At 42.4% G+C, this 21209-nt stretch overlaps 1 protein-coding gene across 1 annotated transcript in view; it reads right to left on the bottom strand.

Annotated features, from left to right (window-relative positions):
- Positions 1-21209, bottom strand: part of LOC309505079 (uncharacterized protein) — a 612572-nt gene that overhangs the window by 257141 nt on the left and 334222 nt on the right. The window lies entirely within an intron of this gene.

The following is a 21209-nucleotide window of genomic DNA, read 5'->3' as shown; positions in this document are numbered from 1 at the left end:
GATGGGAATGATGGTGGACGGAGAGGTGTCTGATTGGGACAAGTCGTATTGGCGGGAGAGTGCGTCCGCCTTACCGTTCTTGGACCCGGGCCGATAGGTTATGGTGAAGAGAAACCTGGAGAAGAATAACGACCATCTGGCCTGGCGGGCATTGAGACGTCTGGCGGTTCTCAAGTACTCCAAGTTCTTGTGGTCGGTTAGAATGAGAAAGGGTATGGTCGAGCCCTCCAACCAATGTCTCCATTCCTCCAGGGCCGCTTTCATGGCCAACAGTTCTCTGTCCCCGACGTCATAATTACGTTCCGCGGGATTGAGTTTACGAGAGTAGTAGGCACACGGGTACAATTTCTCTGGGGTTCCCTGGCGTTGTGACAGTATAGCTCCGATACCTGTGCTGGAGGCGTCCACCTCCACAGTGAACTGACGTCGGGGGTCTGGGTGTTTCAAGATGGGAGCCGAGGTGAAACGAGTCTTAAGATCTTGGAACGCTTTCTCGCAGAGCGTAGACCATGCCAGCTTGTTGGATCCACCTCCACTGCGGGTGAGGGACGTCAGAGGAGCTGCCACTTGACTGAAACCCCGGATGAATCTTCGATAGAAGTTGGCAAACCCCAGGAAACGTTGGAGGTCCTTGACGGTTTGGGGACGGGGCCAGTGTAGCACGGCGGAAACCTTGCTGTCATCCATCGTGACTCCCTCAGCAGAGATGATGTATCCTAGGAAGGAGACGGTGGAGAGGTGGAAGGCACACTTAGAGAGTTTGGCGTACAGCTGATTCTGGACTAGTCTTTGGAGCACAGCCCGTACGTGTTGGACGTGTTCGGACAGGGTGTCGGAGTAGATCAGTATGTCATCAATGTAGACTATGACGCACTTGTTGAGCATATCTCGGAAAATATCGTTGATAAGGGCCTGAAAGACAGAGGGACTGTTGGACAGACCGAAGGGCATGACCAGATATTCATAGTGGCCAGTCGTCGTGGAGAAGGCCGTCTTCCACTCGTCACCTGCCCGGATGCGAATGAGATTATAGGCGCATCTCAGGTCGAGCTTGGTAAAGATACGGGCAGTGCGGAGTTGTTCCAGGGCTGAGGGTACCAAGGGTAGGGGATAACGGTACTTGGTTGTTATTTCGTTGAGGGCTCGGTAGTCGATGCAGGGACGCAAGGATCCGTCCTTCTTCTTTACGAAAAAAAAACCCGCCGAGGTAGGTGAGGTGGAGGGTCGGATGAACCCCTTGGCGAGTTCCTCGTCGATGTATTGCTGCATGCTCAGAGTCTCGGGTTGAGACAGGGGGTATACACGACCCTTGGGGAGCGTGGCTCCAGGTAAGAGATCGATGGCGCAATCCGTGTCCCGATGAGGTGGAAGCAGGGTGGCCCGGGACTTGCTGAATGCAGATTGGAAATCCCAGTAAACCTCGGGAAGGCCCTGCGGGGGTTGACTTTCAGGTTGGGGAACTGGAACCACGTGATGGTTCCTCTGTGGGGATTTGAGACACCTCTGGAGACAAGATTGGGACCACTGGGTGATGTCCTGATCCTTCCAGGAAATTTGTGGATCGTGGAGGGTGAGCCAGGGGTGGCCAAGAATAATGGCGTGGTGAGGTGATTGGGTGACATGGAGCTGGATGGTCTCGGTGTGCAGAGAGCTGGTGATTAGTGTGATGGCCTCAGTGATGTGGTAGATCTTTCCAGCACCTAGTGGTCTTCCATCCAGGGCTGCCACCGCCATAGGAGGGTCACATGGAACAAGAGATATGCGATGGCGATTAGCAAAGTCTTGGTCAATAAAGTTACCGGCCGCCCCTGAGTCAATAAAGGCTTTAGTCTTGATGTGGCGGCCGTGGACGATCAAGCACACATCCAACAAGAGAGAGGGTGACAAGGAATTGTGGCTTACCCGAGTGCTGGTGGTTCTAGGAGGACGAGCGGAACATTGAGCTCGGAAGTGACCAGACTGACCACAGTAGAGGCATAGACGATTTCTCATCCTTCTCTCGCGCTCCTCATCAGAGATGCGGGAAAATCCCACTTGCATGGGCTCCTCCAGGGCGTGAGCCAAGGACTGGGGTGAGGTGCGAGGTAATCGTGGTTGGCGACTCCCGCGAGAGCGGAGCAGATGGTCCAGTTTGATCGCCATCTCCATATACTCCTCCAAAGTCTTGCTCTCATCCCGACAAGCGAGCTCAGCCTGCAGGTCCGTGCGAAGCCCTCGACGGAACATGGCCTTTAGGGGTTTTCCTTCCCAGCCCGCCTGGGCTGCTAGCGTGCGAAACGTGAGGGTGTAATCCGCAGCGGTGGAAGATCCCTGGCGAAGGTTTAATAGTTCCTCCTCCGCCTCCTTGCCATCCTCAGCGTGATCGAACACCTCCCGGAATTTGGTGAGAAAGTGCTGATATGACGGGAGAACCATCTGTTGGCCCTCCCACAAGGCCGTTGCCCAGCTCAAGGCCTTACCGGTGAGAAGGGTGCAGACGAGGGAAACCTTGCCATCCTCTGTCACAGAGCCCGGCGGCAGCGAGTTCACATAGATGGCACACTGCATAAGAAAGCCCCTGCACTTGCCTGGAGAGCCGTCATACTTCTCTGGAAGTGCCAAGCGGGGTGCGTGCATTCCCGTGGTGAGGGCCGCGGAAGGCGGCACGGTGGGGGCTGCAGTGGGAGGATTCGATGCAGTGGGGTCTTGTTGCCCAGCCTGTGTGAGCGACCGCATAGACCGCACCAACTCCTCGGTCATGGTGGTCAGCCGATCCAACTGTTGGTGATGCACAGTCAACAGTGAGGCTTGCCGTGTCACTTCAGTCACTACTTGATCTAAAGCCGCTGGATCCTGAGGTGGCAAAGTCTTCTGTAACACGGAGTCAGAGACATTCGAATCCATCTGCAAGGCTTTATTAAGAATCGTCAACAGGCAGGAATAATCACCAGAAAACAGGAACAACGTAGGAAATCCGGGACACAGTTCAATAGACAGGCAATGGTCGCAATGGCAGGTAGCAAGACTCGTCAACGGGGTACACAGTCCAGAGTCATACACAGAAAATCCAACACGGAGATAAACGCTCAGAATTACGACCATAGGGAACGATAAGACTTTGCAATGAACAAGAGACAGTCCGCGCCTATAAAGGCAATAACTAATGGGATGATGAGCCACAGCTGGGACGGAAAAGTACTGGGTCCGTGTGAGAAAAGAGTCCGGGCGGAACTAATATTCGGGTGATGGTTCCCGCTGTGTTCGGTCGGAAAGGGCCACAGAGGCGCTATTAGTGACAATTATAGGCCAAATTGCAAGCACACTATGTGGAAAAATAAAAAATAATTGAGATGCTTCCAACTGTTGCTCTTGCATTCTTGTGGCTCAGTGACTCACCTGAATGAAAGGGTCATTAAGTATGCAGGCCCCATTGTCTCCTAAGGTGTGAACCACTAAATATGCATGATCGTTGACGCCCACTCCGCATATTGCCTTTCCAAACAGAAAGTGCTTTGCAAAATTCAAATCAATGTATTGTGTCATGTGAATGATAAGGGCAGGATGATTTTCACATCATTTTGAAGAAAAAACACTAGGCAATGACATCTATTAGACAAAAGTCTTATTGGCACATATTTAGTATGTGTTTTATGGCCTTATTTCAGAAACTTTAGTTTTTAGTTTTTTCAATAACCACGCATAAACATTATTCTCTCAAAAATGCAGACATGTACATTCTTGTTGCTCACATATTATGGTAGCCCTGTTTGTGCTAAATAGTGTGTAATTTTTTTTTGCCATTAATATGTTTATAAGCAACTGAAAAAAGCACAAATGTCAGGGCATGTCAGAACATCTCAAGGACCCCAAAAACCCCTCAGACCTCAGAGGGTTAAGCACAGACTGAAAAGGTGTGTATATATTTGTTTACTGTTAGTTGTAACGAGTGTTTTGTGTACTTCGCTGTGTATGTTCCATGCTAATGAAAGGGAGAGAGAGAGTTTTGGATAAGACTTAAATGCTCACATCTTATACTGTTTTTATTTAGCTGCTCTTACAGTGATTTTCTGGAGTAAAACTAACGCTTCATCTTTTGTGTGATGTACAATAAACTTAATCGAACTCATCAGTATATTTTGGTCATCATTCGGACGAGGTCTGCTACAGCAGGCTTGTATTAATAGTGGATAAAAGCAGATGACAAATAAGTTATAACCATAATTAAGCTAAACCTCCATACAGTATATATTCTCTGGCTCTGTGGGCATTATTGTCCGACTCCGAGTCGAAATGAACACCACTAATGAGAGTTTCTGTTTTGATATTATCAGATGAGATTGTCCTGGCTCTGAGCGCGAGCTCGTAAGGCTCCACCCTTTGGGCGGCAGCAGCAGCTCATTTGCATTTAAAGGGATACACACTAAAACGGTGTGTTTTTCTGAGCCCCCAAAAAATGACAATTTAAACATGCTGTAAAAAAAATATCTGTTGGGTATTATATTTATACATACTCTGGGGACATCAGAGACTTATTTTACATCTTGTGAAAAGGGTCATAATAGGTGCCCTGTAAGCATAAATACTGTTAAGGAAGTTTGTAGTAGACTAATTTACACACACACACACACACACACACACACACACACACACACACACACACACACACACACACGCACACACACACACCCTTCATGTTTTATGGGGATTTTCCATAGAAATAATGATTTGTTTTACTGTACAAATTATATCCCCTAATCTGAAACCTCCCATTACAGAAAATGTTCTGCATTATGTATGATTTACAAGCTGTTTTCCTTGTGGGGACCAAAAAAATGTCCCCATAAGATCAATAAGCAGGTGAGTTTGATCAAGGTTGCTGCTAAACTCTGCAGGAAAATAGACCTCGAGGACCAGAGTTGAGAACCCCTGCCCTACACATTGATTGCAAATGTTCTGATTCTTTATTATTGTTGGGTAATTGTCACGGATCTGCCAGGCTGTCACATCAGCCATTCACACAGCACACCTTCACCAGAGTACTGAACACTCACACCTGCACTTCATCTGCACCATCATCAAGCCAGCTACAAAAGCACACACCTCGTCTCACATCATTGTCTGGTCTTGTTTCTATGAAGTGCTTACCTGTTCTCCAGCGTTGGTACTCCAGTGTATTCCTCTCCTGTGTTCTCCTGTCATCATCCTGCATACTCACCAAACACGAAGAGGTGTGTGCATCCATCCAGCCATCCGTCCAACTATCCATGATCTCCTGCACCTGTAAAACAAGGAAGGTCTTCGTTACTAAGCTTTACTCATTCTTCAAAGTCTATTTGAACTGCATACTCATCCGTATTCTCCATTCTGCTCAGTGCTGTTAATAAAGCTCACATTTCAATGTATTTCTTTGTGTCTGGATCTGCATTCTGTAACAGGTAACACTTTACAATAAGGCTTTATTAGTTAATTCACTATAGTTAACATAAACTGACAATGGACAATACTCCTAAAGCAGTTATTAATCTTGGTTAATGTTCATTTCAACATTTAATAACACATTATTAAATTCAGAAGGATTTAATGGACCTGAGCTAACATGAACTAACAATGATCAGTTGTATTTTTTTTAAACTAATGTTAACCAAGAATAACTATGGTAACAGATGTAGCTTTTGCTCAATGTTAATGTTGGTTAATGCATTAACTGACTTTACCTTATTGTAAAGTGTTACCTATTGTTCATTATAATTCTTTATAACACTTGAATCAGTTTAAAACATGTTTACTTTATGTAGTTTTTGTGTGCATTACTTTATTGGATTTAAATATAATTTAGTTTGTTTTGTTTTAAGAAAAAATATATAAAACCTGTTATTGTTTGAAAACGCTCATTTCAATATCGTGATAATGCCATATATATTCGGTCAAATTCCTAAAAAACAAAACAATAATATTATAAATGTCCATGGGAAAATGTGGGTCCCATGGCCAAACCAGTTGAGAACTGCTGGTCCAGTATAAGGGACAATTTCAGATACAGCCGTAGTGTCTTAGTGACTGTTCAAAGTCTTGTTTGTTGAATTTTTCCAGTTGTAAATATTGTAAAAAAGAAAGAAAATCAGCTTGCCCATTTATTTGTAATTTTACTTATAATGGCAGTAATTCTGAATTTAATATCTTTGTTACTGTGAAGATGTTTCATTCAAAAGGAATCGATAAAACAAAACTCTTTAATAATTATGTGGCCAAGACACAAACTGAAAAGATATATTGAAGCTCTACAACTATGATGTCACAGAGACATTCTATAGAACTCTCCTGAGCAAGAGTCCCACAAAGACACAATCCTGAGGAGACTTTAATCAGAGTTTGAGGAGAGAAGACTGAATACATTTACAGTCCTGAGAGAACATGGAGAACATTAGAGCAACAGCCTTTGACGTGTTTGATGAAGCACGTTTACTGGGCGAACACACTGACTTGATCATCAAGTCAAATGACAGAGAATTTCAAGTGCACAAGATCATCATGTGTGGCTGCAGCTCCTACTTTAGGTGAGAAGAAGCATTTGAACTGCAATTGTGTGCAAATTACCTAGAAATGATTATAATTATATACATCATTTCCACTGCCAACATTATACGGTTGAAACTGCCTAAGTCCAAATACATAAATGCATTTAAATGAATGAGTGTATTGCCAGAAAAAAGAATGTAACTATGATATCTAGGCAAACACATTCTTGAAATTTTATTCTGGAAGTGGCTATGAATGAAGTTTTACCCAGCATTTCAAATTTAATATAGGAAACTGCATTGGCATCTGCAAGTTGACAGAGGACTTTTCCTCCTGCTCAAAGCTCCGCTGTAAAGCACAGCACTACATCCTGCAGCACTTTGAGGAGGTTCTGCACGTACCTGAGGAGTTCCTGGAGCTCTTCCTGGAACAGCTGGAGGCAGACATGGGGACTTGTGACTTGGTGACTTGGACTCGAGTCGCTATTTTTATGACTTGTGACTTGACTTGACAAAAAATAAAATACTTGAGACTTGACTCGGACTTGGAAGTTAAAGACTCGGGACTTGACATGACTTGAGACACGATGACTTGAATGACTTGAGTGTTAATCACATTCTTGTTTTCAGTTTGAATATAAAATATAGAAATTATTTTTAAAAATCAAGTTGATTACCCAGCTGGAGCGCAGGCTGAGAATAGCGTTGTCATGACTGGATCATGAAACTATCATCAGTCATGCCCTCTCGTACCTTACGCACACCACGCCCACTTAGATCAGATATCACATCAACATGTCAGCCGGAGGGGTACCGAGGGTCATCGCTTTCGGCTTCAAGAATTGTTCACATGATGGCAAAAGACGAACAGCGCTTTGCAAGACATGCAACATTAACAGCCATTCTGCCCAGTAAGTGCTTGTCAATTTGTTATTGTTTTCTGGTTATTTGGTAGTTTGCTAATGTAATAATAGCTAAAGTAGCCATAAGGTTTTATCAGCGATTTCAGGCCCAAAAAAGGCCCAAATATAAATGATCACATTCATCTAATCTTTCCTAACGATGAGTGAGTGTGTGTGTGTGTCTGTGTGTGTGAGAGAGAGAGAGAGAGTGTGTGAGAGTGAGTGTGTGTGAGAGAGAGGAGAAATGTAACAAAGTTTAATGTTGTAAGTAAACTGTGTTTGAGAGAGAGAGAGAGAGGGAGGTGTTCAGAGAGGAGTCTGTTGGATGTTAAGCTGTTATTTGTTTTATGGACTCAATGTTGACAATTTAAAACATTTCAAACACTGTTGGCAGAAGTGAAAAATACATAATTTTATGAAGTTACAATTTTGTTTGATTCCATGATGTATTTTACTGAACATGAGTATTTACAATGCAAATCCAAATTATTGTAATTTACTGACAGTTAGGCTACTTATATCTTGTCTTTTCACTTTATTAAGATCAGATTCTGCAGGTAAAATTACAATAATAAGGTGACTTGACTTGGACTTGACTTGACCTACTACAGGACTTGACTTGACTTGACATAGCCTGTGACTTGACTTGACTTGACTTGCCCAAGAAAAAAACACTTGGGACTAACTTGAGACTTACACATGTGTGACTTGGTCCCATCTCTGTGAAAATCCTGTCATCATTTACTCACCCTCAAGTTGTTCCAATCCTGTAGGGTTTCTCTGTCCTGCTGAACACAACATAAGATATTTTGAAGAGTATCGGTAACCAAACAGTTGATTGACCCCACTGACATCCATCATATTTTTTACCCCCATACTATGGAGGTCAATGGGGTCCATCAACTGTTTGGTTACCGATACTCTTCAAAATATCTTATTTTGTGTTCAGCAGGAGAAAGAAACTCATACAGGGCCATGAACTATTTGTTTGGTGTTTACTATTCCTTTAAAAGTACTAAACTGAAAGAAGGTCATGTGTGTTTTGGTGATTAAACCAAATGTTCCGTTACATATTACAATCATAATGGGCCCTATTTTAACGATCTGAAACGCAAGTGTCAAAGCGCAAAGCGCAAGTAACTTTGTGGGCGGGTCTCGGCGCTGTTGCTATTTTCCCGGCGGGATAAATGACTATTGCGCCAGGCGCAAATCTAAAATGGGTTGGTCTGAAGTAGCTTCATTATTCATAGGTGTGGTTTGGGCGTAACGTGAAATAAACCAATCAGAGCGTCATCTCACATTCCCTTTAAGAGCAAACGCGCTTTTTCCATAGCGGATTGCTATTGAAACGGCGGATTTGCCAGGCGCGCGCCAGGAGCGGTTCACAGCCAAGGAGAGCAACGCTCTCGTCACGGCCGTAAAAGAGAGAAGTTACATTGAAATGGAGAAACCCACCCAAATTAACTTCGGTTAAACAGGAGTATGATAATTTGGGTAAATGTGTAAGCTAGATGTATGCTTTTATAATAAATAGTCTATCTATCTATCTATCTATCTATCTATCTATCTATCTATCTATCTATCTATCGTAATAATGTATGATTTGCAAAAATGAAAACTGCTGCTTCTGTGTAGATGAGAGAATCAAAGTGCGCGTTGTGCACACGCTACATTGATTATGGCCAAGCATGCGCCCTTAAAATAGCATATGAATAACATGCGCAACGCGCCACTGACTTTAAACTATTTTTTCCTGGTTAGTGGCGCAATTGTTTTCTAAACCTGCAAAATAGCATGAGGGAACGTTTGCGCCGGAACACGCCTCCTCTTTGCGCTGAACCGCCCCCGGGAGCGCAAGTGTATTTCCTAACTTACCGACGTGCTTCTGTGGAGGGAAAAGTCCGCTTTGCGCAGGTGCAAAATAGGAATGATACATGCGTCGGTGTACAAAGTCACTTGCGCTGGGTGCAAGATAGGGCCCCTTGTGTTTTGAAACATTGATTATGTGGACTGAAAATGTGCATAACTGTAATGAAAGCATGGATCAGGTTTTGAAAGAATGACTAGCTGGGTTACAAGTGTGATCAGTTTGGATTTTTTTAGCTAAGAGTTTTGAAAATTGTAAAAATTTAATAAATACTTTTTTTTTACTAAAACAAGAGAAATTATCAAGACGAAAATATAGCAACGAAAAAACATCCTGCAATTATAAATGCTTAACAACATCATTTACCAATAAAGCCATTATCTGCAGTATATTTATCTATATAAAACGGGTAGTTCCAGTCCTTGGTTCTGATTAACGTTAGTGGGGTTTTTTCCAGATAAAACACGGCAATGATCGCTTCAATGGTTCAACATTTCACTGCACAACACCCCTAGCAACCATCTTAGCAACATAAACATAAACTTCTCATTGATATTGTTCATTGAAGCTTATAGAGTAGAGTATTACGAGAGTACCTGCATTTACAGTAGATATAGTCATATATTCATAATACAAATCTGTTTGAATGTCCGCTGCAATATCTTGAACTTTTAACAGTTAAGGGGTTTTCCCGTGCCCTGACACCCTAGTCATTTGCGTCTGACAGACTGTCTCATAAAGACAGTCTTTGCCGCCATCTAATGGCGAAATAATGTAAATATAGTTGTTCCTACCTCTGATGTCGCGCGATGCAGCAGATTCACTTCTCCACACTGCATTCACTCACCGAACTCTTGACTGAGTGCTTATGACGTCACAAAGGCCGCGCCAGAACTCCTGAGGATGGAAATGGTTATTATTTAAATGTTCTAGTTGTTGATTCAAACAATTACATGAACCTTTTTTTTTTTTTTATCACGTGTGAATGTTTTAAATTACTTTTATATATAGATTTTGATTTACCCTGCCAGCTCTAGACTTTCAATCTAAAACTATGAAAATTCATTGTAAAACTATGATAAACCTAAAATAAATAAATATATAACATTTGAATAGCCTATTTATCAAGTGAAAATGATTTCTTAAAAAGTTATTGTTTCCAGTTACCAAAGAGCCAACAAAATGAAATGAGGTGAACAGTATACATAAAAACCAGGTACATTTCACATATCAAATATTTTTATTCTGCTGTTTTTGTCAAATTATGCACAAATAAAAAGATAATTTGTTAGTAGTTAATATAAAATATTATTGGTTTGTATTCATTCACCATCGTCAATTTCAACACTGAATATTATCAAAAAGAATAGGCTACATATTATTTTTTTAGTTGGCCCATTGACTTCAATTTTAAAACATGTTTGCTCAACTAGTTTCATAGTTCATTCAACTGAGAAGTTTTATTTAGTCCAACATTTAGAAATCTAGTGTGAAGATTCTGTCAATTACAAATGACAAAAAACAGTTTATTGTTTATCATTTTATTTGTTGAATTAGTTACTAAGCAATTTTATACTGACGCTGCTAACATAAAATACTTAACTGCCAAAAGATACATACAATTATTTGCATTTAAAGCAAAAAAAAACAAAACAAAAAAAAACGTTTTTTTTTTCTCAGCATGGAATAGTTCAATCAACAGATGCTTGACATACGCATGTTGAAATACAAATACAAAATTAAAATGTAGTCAACTGAAATGTGCTTAAACACTACCGATTTGTTTATATACAAACTCTTCAAAAAATGTCATCTTAAAAAATGAAAATGTACAGTTCACTTCACCTCTGAACCGTTACGAGCATCAAGACACCGTTATAGACTTAAAGCAACATCCAGTCTAAAGAGTCTATTTAGTCTGTTACAAAATCTATATTTACTGACAAATTTCCTGAATAAAGACTGAAAACCAATTAAGTATAAACTGTCTTTTACATTAAAATGTACAAAAACCCGTTGCTATAAGCATACTTACCATACTCAACTACATTAAAGATCATGATGTTTAATGTCAGAAATGTCAGACTTTAATCTGCAGGAAAACTAGGCTAGATCTGGTTGTGCTGAAGCTCTCTCTCACTCCTGATGTTCAAAACAAACAGTCAACACTTTGTTAAAACTTCGCTCAGCCCAAAAGACCGGGACAGGAGAAGGAGAAGGACCAGGACACTAAAAGTGTTTGTAGAATAATCTTAATTACTTCTCAATGCTCAGTCGGACTTCATCTGACCAGCACAAATTCAACAAGTGTTCATGAAGACAATGGGAAATAAGTGCTTCACAACATCATCCCTTGACGTTAAAAACCTTCAAATTGAGACATATTTGTACAACACAGCACAAAACATACAGTAAAATTTGAGAAAAATAATGTAAAGAAAAAAATGACTGATATAGAAAGTAATATGACAGAGATAAAGTAATATGAAAAAAGATTTCAAATAGCATGAATGAAGGGCAATGCAGATGTATGTTTGCTCTCTTAAAGGGGTCATCGGATGCCCATTTTCCACAAGTTGGTATGATTCTTTAGGGTCTTCATGTAAAGTGTGTAACGTATACTAAAATTCCTCAATGGGTGTGTAAAACAACACCCTTTTTACCTCCTCCAAAACAGCTCTGTTCACAGCGACCCGTTTCGGTGCATGTCTCTTTAAATGATAATGAGCAACTGCTCACCCATGAGGGGTGTCCACCATAGACAGTATAAGAAGTGGACAGAGCCATCTCATTGGAACTCAATTGAGACAAGTGAAGCCCATTTTTAGCGATTTTTTTTGACTTCCGTTCCTGACGCGCAGACTCAAACCGAGCTTGACGACGTAGATGTGACGTGAGCAACCTGTCTGTCTTCTAGTGGCTGTGGCATGAGAAATCTGAATCATTCCCTTCCGAATCTTGCAGAGACGGAGAGCGTGAGTAGGAGGTATCCACGAGCTAGGAGCAGGAGAAACTTTTGCTAGGTATTCTGATTCATTATTTTGTCATTTTGCCTCCATGTCCTCCCGATTGCCCGCGAGCTTCTCCTCCTGTCCATACGGTAATCTCTCTACTGTGCGACAGAGAGTCGCGTGGTTATGACGCAATCTTTAGCCTACTTTTACAAAAACTGCTTCTACGAGGCCATAACATAAGCTACAAGGTAATGGAGCATTTTATACATTGTTGTGTTTCTTTAGAAATAAATAATGGACAAATGGAGTCTTTAAACGCCTCAGATGTGAAGTTATTCGCTGTCAAAGTGACGCCAAAATGAATGGGAGTCAATGGGATGCTAACAGCAGGTGAAGTTCTGCTACAAGATGGTGGCACGCGGCCGGCTTCAACTTCCGGTCGACTTCCTTCCCGCTTGGTGTCCACACAAGACATTTTTAAGTGTTGCCTTGGGCCCAGTTTACACGTGCATGGTTATTTTGAAAAACGGAGACGTTTCCCTTCGTTTGCGCCCTTCGTTTACACGCAAACGGAGAATTCGCCTCTGAAACCGATTCTTTCTAAAAACTCCGGCCAGAGTGGAGATTTTGAAAATCTTCGTTTGCATGTAAACTGAGACAAACGGATGTTTAGGCAGCCAACGTCACAGTGTGCCAGAGCTCGCACCTACGCCAAAAGTGCGACCTATGTTTACATTTTCATTTGGCTTTGGTGATCATGGAAGCGTTCAGAGTAGCAGTCACATTTATGTTGGTGCAAACTCTTTTCATGTGTTTGCATTTGCAAATACAGCTGATGATGATGAATTTTATTTATAATGCACTATACATTTGACATCAAATCTCAAAGTGCTACAAGGCTCAAAGAGATAAAAATAATTAAAACAAATACACAAACACTTAAAAATACTTAAAAATACGCTTTTCTGAAAAGGAAGGTTTTCAGTTCTTTTTTAAAAACATCCGTGGTCTTAGGAGCTCTGAGTTTTTCTGGAAGGGCATTCCACAGACGAGGAGCGGATGCTTTAAAAGCCCTGTCGCCCATAGTCTTGAGCCGTGTCCTAGGTGTAACCAAGAGGTGCCGTTCGCCTGCTCTGGTCCGGGTGGAGGTGTGTGGGGAAAGGAGATCAGTGAGGTATGTGGGTGCTGCACCGTGCAGACAGTGATGGGTGTGCAGAAGGATCTTATATTCTATGCGGAGGTGAACAGGGAGCCAGTGAAGGGATTTTAGGATAGGGGTAATGTGCTCATGTTTCCGCACCCTCATTAGGACCCTGGCAGCACTATTCTGCACAAACTGGAGCTTTTGGAGGCTCTTGCCAGGGATTCCCAACAGGAATGCGTTACAGTAATCCAGCCTGGAGGAGACAAAGGCATGGACGAGCTTCTCTGCAGCTGAAAGGGAAAGAGAGGAACGCAGTTTGGAAATGTTACGGAGGTGAAAAAACGAGGTTTTACAAATTGAGGTGACATGATTGTCAAAAGAAAGGTAGGGGTCAAACTTGACCCCAAGGTTAGTAACGGAGGGAGAGAGGGAAATAGTATTACCAAAAAATGAAACAAGTGTGATGGGAGACGAACGTAGTTGATGAGGCGTTCCGATTTGGATGGCTTCTGTTTTAGAGCCATTCAGCTGCAGAAAATTTTGATTCATCCATGCCCCGATCTCCTCCAGGCAGGAGGTAAGGCGGGAAATGGTGGCAGAGGGGGAGCCGGAGGGAGTGATATGAAGATAAAGTTGTGTGTCGTCAGCATAGCAATGGTAGTGAATTCCATGCCTGCTGACGACACGACCAAGGGGAAGCGTGTAAATTGTAAAAAGGGTTGGACCGAGTACGGAGCCCTGGGGGACCCCACAGGTAACAATGTGTGGTGAGGATTTTGCCTCCCCCAAGGCTACATACTCGGTCCTATCTGTGAGGTAGGAGCGAAACCATTTTAGGGAAGTGTCGGAGAGACCAATATAGTGCTGAAGTCTGTGAAGGAGGATACGATGATCAACAGTATTAAACGCAGCAGAGAGGTCGAGAAGAATAAGCAGAGAAGTGGAGCCAGAGTCAGAGGCCATAAGGAGGTCACTGGTCACTCTGAGGAGGGCTGTTGGAACATTTCCTGTTTGCAGTGAAAGATTTATCAGTTTAGTTATAAGAGGGCTAATGGAAAGATGGTGGGTTTTGAGCAGAGCAGTGGGGAGTGGATCAAGAGAGCAAGTGGATGGTTTAGATTTACGGATGATATTCTCGACCTCTTGCTGCGTTGTAGACGAAAAATGTGACAGTTTTTGCGTGATCAGTACTGTAGGGATGTCGGGAGTGGAACATGTGAGAGGGGAGAGAGCTGAGCGGATACAGTCTATTTTGGAAGTGAAAAAATGCATAAATTTATTACAATTTGAGTCGGTATGGCTGAAAAATGAGGCAGTCTGTGGTTTGAGAATGTGGTGAATTGTGGAGAACAATTTTTTGGAGTCACCTGCATTGTTGTTAATCAGCATGGAATAATGCTGTAACCTAGCCTTTGAGAGAGCTCTAGCATAGGCCCTACGGTGCTCTCGGTAGGCCAATTTATGCACCATCAAGCCAGATTTTTTATAGGTGCGCTCCAGGACACGACCAGACTGCTTCATCTCTCTAAGTTCTCCTGTGAACCAGGGTGCGGACCTAGAGAAAGTGACAGTCCGGCTTTTAACTGGAGCATGACTGTCCAGAATGGAGCTAAGGCTGGTGTTGTAAAAATTCACAAGTTCATCCATTGACAAATCTGGGGAAGGGGAGAGAAGATGTAAATCCTGACTAAAAGAGATGAAGTCGATGTTCTTAATATTTCGGAAAGTCATCTGACGTTTTGGTTTATGAAAAGAAGATGACAGTGGGATTTTGAATAATGTTGCCAGATGGTCAGAGACGCCAACATCATACACCTCAAGGCCAGTAACTGTAAGAGAGTCAGTAATCACTAAATCCAGTATATGGCCTTTAGTATGTGTTGGGACATCAACAAGTTGATGGAGATTAATACAGTCTAATGTGTATTTGAAGTCAGACGCCAGTCGGCAGGTCTGGGAGTCCATATGTACATTAAAGTCACCAATAACTAAAATGTTGGAGTATATTGTACAAAGGGAAATAAGAAAACTGTGTATGTCAGAGATGAATGTTGGATGTGGTTTAGGCGGGCGATAAATAAGAGCTATTGTTGCAGAAAACGGATGTTTACAATTAAAAACAAGACTTTCAAATGTGTCCGTATTGGGAATGGCCACGGGGGATAGCACCAGATTGCTGCGATGTATTACAGCAAGCCCCCCACCCCGGCCAGTTGTACGAGGCTTAGAAAGGTAGCAATACCCAGGTGGGCAGGCCTCATTAAGAGAGGAATAGACATCAGGCTGCTGCCAGGTCTCACTTAGGCAGAGAATATCTATCCCTTTGTCCAAAATGTGATCGTGTATGAGTCCAGATTTATTTGACAATGACTGCACATTGAATTGTTCAATAATAATGTGAGTTTTAAGGTCCAGTTTGTTACAACAAGGACGTAAGACGCTGTGATCCACTCCGGGTTTTCTGTTATACCAATCGGAGTTAACTGTTCCTCCAGTGGCGGCGCTCTGATGACGTAATCCAGGTGCGGCGTGGCGTGAGGCCATCCAGAGAGATGCGATGTTGCTGTGGTCACCGTGCTTGGACACAACAAACCGGCGACCCGACCCTCTATGGATATACCGGGTTCGGCGTGGAAGATCCAGTTGTGAATGGATTCCAGTGCTGCTGGAAATCCTGTGTTGTTCCATTGGGATGTCGGTCGTCAACACAGTGCCGGGTTGGGCACCGCTGCTCGCGGTTAGCCAAGATCCAGAAGGGCAGTGAGGTATAATAGTCACACACACAACCAAGATGATCCACAGCATAATCCACGGCGTCAGGAGGAATATTATTTCTTTGCAGATATCCGTTTAAAGGCAGAGGTATTGCAGGAACCGAAGAGCTCGAGAAAGCCTCATCACTATTATAGCCTCGCCATAGTAGGGTGGCAGGTAGGCATCAAAACTTCATGGCAGTCCAAAGAATATAAACTGGTATACTTACAGTCCATTAATTACTATAGTGGACACATCCAGTATGTAAAAGGCACTCAATTGAAACAGATAACTGGGAAAAGCGTCAAAAAACCGGGAGAAGCGGCGAACAATCAGCGCCAGCGTCCTCTCCCCATCTACATCAATCAATTCTATGATGATCTTCAACAGCTGCTCCATTATGTCGAGGAGCAGAGACGAATGAGTGCTCGGAGGTCAGCAATTTTGCAACAACTTCTCCTCCCTCCAACACAAAAGAACCAGTCCGCGTCACCGCCAGCGTCGCCGGTTTTGGGTCCGACCTGGGCGAACTGCTGTCTGGTGGGAGAACTTCGAAAATGAAGTGGTTGTCCCGGATGAGTGGCATGAAAATTTTAGGATGTCAAGGTCATCGCTGCTGTCACTCTCCGAATTGCTGTGTCCCTACATCGAGGCTGAGACGACCGTCATGCGGTTCCCTGTCGCCTGCACCTTGTTTTACCTGTCCGACGAGGGTAGACTGCGCAAGACAGCCAACGTTATGCCAACATAAATGTGTGTTGGCAGTGTGTGTACACAACCACCCTATAATGATAAAAATCCACCCAGTGCTTTTTTTATAATCCCAATAAATACTAAGCACTGTCTCAGAACAAGCCGTTCTCAGATTCGCGGCAATGTGACGTCACTTTACACAGGCCCCTCCCACGACTGTTGATTGACACTGCAGTTTGAGCATAGACCCGCCCTGAGGGAGCGGGACACAGTCCGCCATTGTTTCGACGCTTGAGCAGCTGTAGACTAGCCTGACTACGTCAGACTTCGTACTTCCGCTCAATTTCAGTTCGCTTCTGTACTCAGTCTGAGATAGCGACCTATCTCTCAGTTTTCCTCCGGCCTCAAAACAGCCGGCCAATCAACGAACAGAGGGCGGGCTGAGAGCCGTGACGTAGACGCTGATTGTACCGTGGATGCGGAGATTTACTTCACATAATCTGCAAAAGTCATTCACAGCCATGTTCACTCCGGTATTTCGCTCGATGGTTTTGTTTTCACATCATACATGTGTTTACAGTGGAAGTTCGATGCGGCTGAGCCAGCGCATAACACATGTCATAACCAAACGTTATGTGATTGGCTTACGGGTAACCAATGATTTAAAACTTCAGACAAGCGCCGTCATGTGTCACTTTCACTTTCACTTTATTAAAGGCACACTATGCAGCTTTCCGTTTTTCTCAAACAGCGACCCCTAGAGTCGCTGTGGAGTACTTGTATTTAATATTACTGTCGCCACTCGAGGAGAGCCGTCTCTGCACTCACGGCCTGATCCCTTCCGCCCTCTATACCGGTACCTGTTCAGTAGGATGGAGGCTGTAAAGAGTGGAAATAAGGTGTGGCCCCTTTAAGAGCTGCGCGCGCCCTGTTGAACTGTCGGCAGTCTGTATTGTATGTGCACCTCGAACACCCCCATGTATGCGGGTTATTTCAGTTTGATGCTCATTCTTATCTTACTTTTGTTTATCAAGTAAAGCTGTGGACGGTAGAATGGGTGACAAACAGTTACACGAGTTCGATTGGGGAATAAAGTGCAAGTTGTGAGATGCCAATCGCCTCCGTGAGTCTGTCTGGCCTCTGTAATAACTTCATCTGTGAGCTATCCCTATTTCTCCTCCTGACACAACGCGTTACAAAGCGTCGGACATCGAACAGGCACAGATAAGCTCTGAAGATGTCTACTAGTCCATCAACAAGAACGATAGTTACTCGAGTCTGACTCCTTGCTCGGTCAGTCTGCCGTTTCCTCTTTCTTTGGTCCTCCGACAAACCTTTCCTAGCTTTCGGCTTCTTTTTTACCGGTTCAGCCATGACGAAAGTGTGAAGAACTCAGTATCTAACGTTACCTTTTTCTACGTGTACGTGTGCACTGTGCAGTGCCATAAAGCAACTCATTACAACGCGAGACCTGATATCAAGCGATACACGCCCGCCGGCCCAAAGTTGCAAGGGTGGTTTTTCGGCTCACAGGCGCTTGGGGGGTGCGAGACGACCACCATTCAACCCGAAATAAGTCATATAACTATTCCAATGACTCCGAAGCTGTTCGGTTAAAGTAAAAAAGTTACTTAGTTCACCTTTAAGCACAGACTGAAAAGGTGTGTATATATTTGTTTACTGTTAGTTGTAACGAGTGTTTTGTGTACTTCGCTGTGTATGTTCCATGCTAATGAAAGGGAGAGAGAGAGTTTTGGATAAGACTTAAATGCTCACATCTTATACTGTTTTTATTTAGCTGCTCTTACAGTGATTTTCTGGAGTAAAACTAACGCTTCATCTTTTGTGTGATGTACAATAAACTTAATCAAACTCATCAGTATATTTTGGTCATCATTCGGACGAGGTCTGCTACAGCAGGCTTGTATTAATAGTGGATAAAAGCAGATGACAAATAAGTTATAACCATAATTAAGCTAAACTATACCTGTTCAATCTCCATACAGTATATATTCTCTGGCTCTGTGGGCATTATTGTCCGACTCCGAGTCGAAATGAACACCACTAATGAGAGTTTCTGTTTTGATATTATCAGATGAGATTGTCCTGGCTCTGAGCGCGAGCTCGTAAGGCTCCACCCTTTGGGCGGCAGCAGCAACTCATTTGCATTTAAAGGGATACACACTAAAACGGTGTGTTTTTCTGAGCCCCCAAAAAATGACAATTTAAACATGCTGTAAAAAAATATCTGTTGGGTATTATATTTATACATACTCTGGGGACATCAGAGACTTATTTTACATCTTGTGAAAAGGGTCATAATAGGTGCCCTGTAAGCATAAATACTGTTAAGGAAGTTTGTAGTAGACTAATTTACACACACACACACACACACACACACACACACACACACACACGCACACACACACGCACACGCACACGCACACGCACACACACACACCCTTCATGTTTTATGGGGATTTTCCATAGAAATAATGATTTGTTTTACTGTACAAATTATATCCCCTAATCTGAAACCTCCCATTACAGAAAATGTTCTGCATTATGTATGATTTACAAGCGGTTTTCCTTGTGGGGACCAAAAAAATGTCCCCATAAGATCAATAAGCAGGTGAGTTTGATCAAGGTTGCTGCTAAACTCTGCAGGAAAATAGACCTCGAGGACCAGAGTTGAGAACCCCTGCCCTACACATTGATTGCAAATGTTCTGATTCTTTATTATTGTTGGGTAATTGTCACGGATCTGCCAGGCTGTCACATCAGCCATTCACACAGCACACCTTCACCAGAGTACTGAACACTCACACCTGCACTTCATCTGCACCATCATCAAGCCAGCTACAAAAGCACACACCTCGTCTCACATCATTGTCTGGTCTTGTTTCTATGAAGTGCTTACCTGTTCTCCAGCGTTGGTACTCCAGTGTATTCCTCTCCTGTGTTCTCCTGTCATCATCCTGCATACTCACCAAACACGAAGAGGTGTGTGCGTCCATCCAGCCATCCGTCCAACTATCCATGATCTCCTGCACCTGTAAAACAAGGAAGGTCTTCGTTACTAAGCTTTACTCATTCTTCAAAGTCTATTTGAACTGCATACTCATCCGTATTCTCCATTCTGCTCAGTGCTGTTAATAAAGCTCACATTTCAATGTATTTCTTTGTGTCTGGATCTGCATTCTGTAACAGGTAACACTTTACAATAAGGCTTTATTAGTTAATTCACTATAGTTAACATAAACTGACAATGGACAATACTCCTAAAGCAGTTATTAATCTTGGTTAATGTTAATTTCAACATTTAATAACACATTATTAAATTCAGAAGGATTTAATGGACCTGAGCTAACATGAACTAACAATGATCAGTTGTATTTTTTTTTTAAACTAATGTTAACAAAGAATAACTATGGTAACAGATGTAGCTTTTGCTCAATGTTAATGTTGGTTAATGCATTAACTGACTTTACCTTATTGTAAAGTGTTACCTATTGTTCTTTATAATTCTTTATTACACTTGAATCAGTTTAAAACATATGTTTACTTTATGTAGTTTTTGTGTGTATTACTTTATTGGATTTAAATATAATTTAGTTTGTTTTGTTTTAAGAAAAAAAATATAAAACCTGTTATTGTTTGAAAACGCTCATTTCAATATCGTGATAATACCATATATATTCGGTCAAATTCCTAAAAAAAACCCAATAATAATATTAATGTCCATGGGAAAATGTGGGTCCCATGGCCAAACCAGTTGAGAACTGCTGGTCCAGTATAAGGGACAATTTCAGATACAGCCGTAGTGTCTTAGTGACTGTTCAAAGTCTTGTTTGTTGAATTTTTCCAGTTGTAAATATTGTAAAAAAAAAAAGAAAAAAAAAATCAGCTTTCCCATTTATTTGTAATTTTACTTATAATGGCAGTAATTCTGAATTTAATATCTTTGTTACTGTGAAGATGTTTCATTCAAAAGGAATCGATAAAACAAAACTCTTTAATAATTATGTGGCCAAGACACAAACTGAAAAGATATATTGAAGCTCTACAACTATGATGTCACAGAGACATTCTATAGAACTCTCCTGAGCAAAAGTCCCACAAAGACACAATCCTGAGGAGACTTTAATCAGAGTTTGAGGAGAGAAGACTGAATACATTTACAGTCCTGAGAGAACATGGAGAACATAAGAGCAACAGCCTTTGACGTGTTTGATGAAGCACGTTTACTGGGGGAACACACTGACTTGATCATCAAGTCAAATGACAGAGAATTTCAAGTGCACAAGATCATCATGTGTGGCTGCAGCTCCTACTTTAGGTGAGAAGAAGCATTTGAACTGCAATTGTGTGCAAATTACCTAGAAATGATTATAATTATAT

Source organism: Leuciscus leuciscus (genome assembly GCF_965113295.1).
Source record: "Leuciscus leuciscus genome assembly, chromosome: 8".
NCBI lineage: Eukaryota > Metazoa > Chordata > Actinopteri > Cypriniformes > Leuciscidae > Leuciscus > Leuciscus leuciscus.
Note: the sequence above shows the minus strand (reverse complement) of the source record. Positions and strands in the feature narration are given on the sequence as shown.